This window comes from Colobus angolensis, unplaced genomic scaffold, assembly GCF_000951035.1.
Source record: "Colobus angolensis palliatus isolate OR3802 unplaced genomic scaffold, Cang.pa_1.0 Scaffold29, whole genome shotgun sequence".
Lineage (NCBI taxonomy): Eukaryota > Metazoa > Chordata > Mammalia > Primates > Cercopithecidae > Colobus > Colobus angolensis.
In genome coordinates this window covers 749,368-753,884 of record NW_012116154.1, presented here as the reverse complement: position 1 = coordinate 753,884, position 4,517 = coordinate 749,368, and positions in this window count along the sequence as shown.

Genomic DNA, 4,517 nt, shown 5'->3' with positions numbered 1-4,517 from the left:
TCGTTTATCTCTCCAAGCCTGGTTTCCTTGTCTGCAGAATGGAGTGAATAATACCTTCTCATAGGGTCTTATTTTTTTTTAATTTTTAATTTTTTTAATTGAGACGGAGTTTAGTTTTGCTCTTGTTGCCAAGACTGGAGTGCAATGGTGTGATCTCGGCTCACTGCAACCTCCACCTCCTGGGTTCAAGCAATTCTCCTGCCTCAGCCTCCCAAGTAGCTGGGACTGCAGGTGCCCACCACCACGCCTGGCTAATGTTTTTGTATTTTTAGTAGAGATGGGGTTTCACATTGTTAGCCAGGATGGTCTCAATCTCCTGACCTCGTGATCTGCTTGCCTCGGCCTCCCAAAGTACTGGGATTACAGGCGTGAGCCACTGCACCCGGCCTTTGAGTGCTATTTCTTTTGCAGCACCAAAACTTTATTTATAACAGTGTGCAGTGGTGTCTCCTTGTTGTTTTAATTTTTCAGTTCCCTAATGACATATGCCATTGAACATCTTTTCATTTGCTTAGGTACCACTTTTGCTCCAGTTTTAATGGCTTAGTTGATGCTTTCTGCAGGAAAGCTCTCTCCCCCATTGTGTCAGATAGCCTTTGCTGTGTAATAGATGACTTCAAAACTTGGTAGCTGAAAATAGCAATCACATATCTGTGGGTCATGTGGAGTTCAGCTGATTAGGCAGGGTTGCACTGGTTGGCCCAGCTTTGGGCTTGTGGGTCTCCTGGGTCTGCTGGGTCCACTAGTTGGCTCTGTTCCATAGGCCTCCAACCGTCTTTAAGCATATCTGCCATCATATGTTCTCATGACAAAGGCCGAGGCACAACAGGGTAAGTGGAAACATGACATTTCTTAAAGTCTGGACCCACTGAAACATACCACCAATTAGCTACAGTAAGTCACAGGGCCAACTCCAAATTCAAGGGGCAGTATGAGGCCATAGCAAGGATGTGGATGCATGATGGGGAAGAGAGAAGAATTAAGACCAACAAGTCAATCCACCACAGTGTACCACTTTGATCATAACTGTTCACTTTCCTCCAACATGCAAATGTCCTTACCCCCATCCCAAGGTCCCAAAGGGCTTGATTTGATCTGCAGGATGTCATAGAGTCCTGTAGACTAAAATGGCAAGTCATTTGCACCCTAAATACCCAACACTCAGAGGTGGAAGAGGAAGGAAATAACCAAAATAAAAACTTCCATTTGAAATTCTCTGATTTCTGCTCACATGCCACTGGTCACAGCAAGTTGCATGGCCAAACCCAAAGCCAAGGGATACTCATGATGAGACCATGACACAGTAGGGATACAGAATTGGGGACAATGCTTTACCCCAGTATAAATGGAAATGGAAGGATGGTTGTTCCTCCATTTGTATCATCTGCCTTGACCACCACTTCTGAAAGGAACTTTAGGAAAATGCTTTTTTTTTCATCTGAGTAAGTTTCTCAGAATATTTTCAGCCTGGAGAAAGCTGGGGGCTCAGAGGTCTTTTTACATTTCAAAGAGCCACAGTCCTTTACACTCAAGGCCAGAAGTATTTTTGCCAATAATACTTTAGAAAAAACTTTCTGAGTTTTACAAATAAAAACAAGGAATTTTGAAAGTGGCAAGAAAACACATTTTTTTTTTTTGCCCTAGAAATGTGAGATAAAGGAACAAATTTTTCCTAATAACTATCTAGAAAAACAATTTTGAAGATGTGGTCAAAAAGATTGAATAGGAATGTATCCCGTACATTTTTCCTTATAGATAGTTTTAGGGATAAGTAAGTCAAGATTGGGACAAAAATATATAAAAACTAATGTATAACAAACATTAGCTTGGTAGTAGTATATTGAAATTGATATTTTAATTTCCCCAAATCTTTGTGAGGATGGCAGATTAAACAGGGTGTTTTTCAGTGAAAACATAATTTGTATATTTAGTGGTTAATGCATAACTTTTGAGAAAGTCTTTTTAGGGCCGCGCGGTGGCTCAAGCCTGTAATCCCAGCACTTTGGGAGGCCGAGATGGGTGGATCAAGAGGTCAGGAGATCGAGACCATCCTGGCTAACACGGTGAAACCCCGTCTCTACTAAAAAATACAAAAAACTAGCCGGGCAAGGTGGCAGGCGCCTGTGGTCCCAGCTACTCGGGAGGCTGAGGCAGGAGAATGGCGTAAACCTGGGAGGCGGAGCTTGCAGTGAGCTGAGATCTGGCCACTGTACTCCAGCCTGGGCGACACAGTGAGACTCCGTCTCAAAAAAAAAAAAAAAGAAAGTCTTTTTAGAAGACTTTTACATTGAGAAAATGAATGATTATAATGTCTGAGTTCAACATTTATGCAAGTCTGATGGTTTCTAACTGTTTGTATTTTAAAAAATTGTAATAGGATTTAATTGAGTTTTAAATTGATGGAACTTTTAAAATGAAAGATGATAAATGCTTATTCTGTGATTTTGGCATTTTCCTAAGAAGAGTTTCAAAGAATTGAGTGATGTAGACGAGACCAAATTCCTTCCATTTTCATTAACTTACATATAAGGACACAGTTTCTCAGCACAAACAAGAAAACAGAAGGAATACAGTTTGGGGAAAATCCTTTATGAGGTTTTTTGTCTTTATTTTATTTTAAGTTCTGGGATACATGTGCAGGATGTGCAGATTTGTTACATAGGTAAACGTGAGCCATAGTCACCTAGGTATTAAGCCAGGTAGGCATTAGCCATTTTTCCTGATACCTTCATGAGTTTTTAATGTATTTTATTCTCGTCCACCCATGTGTCAAAATTCATTTGGGATATGCCTCTCTGTCACTCCATAGTTCCTATTAATTGGGGTATAACAGGTTGTTGTGGGACTATGCCTTTAAGTTGTCTAGGAACCTGGTTGTGCAGCTGGAAGACTTTCCTAGACCAGGGCTACTCAAAGACGTAACATCAGCATCACCTGGGAACATGTTCAAAGTACAAGCTCTTGGGCCTTTTCCTGTAACTGTTGAATCGGAATCTCTGGAGGTGGTGCTCGGGTATCTGTGTTAACAAGCCTCCGGGTGATTCTGAAGCATGCAAAAAGTTTGAGAAATGACTGGGTGCTATCTTATTTCTCCTGGAGTCTGATCTTTAACCTGGGGACTTGCTTAACTGGCAGTGCCCTGGGTTTGTTGTTTCCAAGCTGTATCTTAATGGCCACACCCTTGACTTGATCTTTGTCTCCTGGCTGTATTTTATTTGGGAGCCTTTTACTGGCTGGAAGGGCTGGGGATAAAAAATGGTTCTATTTTCCAGCCCAGCTAGTTTGAACTCTCTGTATTCCCTCTAAATTCTGCTTGCAAGCTGACCGTTTCTCCTGTAAGCTATACTATGTCATATGTGATGAAGTCTTCCAATTGTAACCTTCTGCCTGGCAATCTTCTTGCCCAAGTTCATAGGTTCATTAGGCACATTTTCTATCTTTCAGGTTAGCTCAGGTGACAGTTTTACCAGATATTTTGTCATTACATAACATAGGTCACAATTTTCCAGCCTCCTATAACAGTTTCCTTTCTTCAGCCACTATCTGCCTCCTAGGCCCAAAATCACTACCACATATTTTAGGATTTTGCTGTAGTACCAATTTCTGTAAACGTTTGATATTGCTGCATAATAAACCACTCCAAAACTTGTGGCTTAAAACAATAATTACTTATCACTGCTTACAGGTCCATGGGTTGACTAGGGTTCTGCTGAAAGGTTGGTGGCTCTGCTCCAGAACATGGTGGCTGCGGTGCCACTGCAGGCCTGTGGATTCACTTGGGTGGTTCTACTCCTTAGAGCAGTGGGCAAGCCAGGGCATGTTCTCATTGCCATGGTAAAGGTGCAAGAAGACAAGTGGAAATATGTGATGCTTCTGAAGTCCTAGGCTCAGAACTGGCCTCCTCTCACTTCTGCCCACGTGTCACTGGCCATGGCAAGTCACATAATCAAGCCTAAAGCCATGATGAAGCCACAACAAAGGTATAAATGTAGGCAAGGGTAAAGAATTAGGAACAACACTTCAATCTGGAATCCTCCCCAACATAAAAATAGAATCTCTTCTACATGATATCATAAATTTTTAAATGTATACTCCCAGAACGTTTCTGTCATTGTCTCAGAAAAGCAGACATTGTGCCTCCAGAGCCCAGATAGTGCCTGACACACAGTAGATATTCAATAAATACCTGCTGAACAAGTGACTGACTGCATAAGTGAATGAATGCGTTGCTAATGGATAGTTTGCCAAGTTAGATCTGTAGAGACCAAGAATTAAGGGATGGTTTGGCTGACAGAAACAAGAAATGGGGAAAGGATTCCCTATTTAATAAATGGTGCTGGGGAAACTGGCTACCCATATGTAGAAAGCTGAAACTGAATCCCTTTCTTACACCTTATACAAAAATTAATTCAAAATGGATTAAAGACTTAAATGTAAGACCTAAAACCATAAAAGCCCTAGAAGAAAACCTAGGCAATACCATTTAGGACTTAGGCATGGACAAGGACTTCATGACT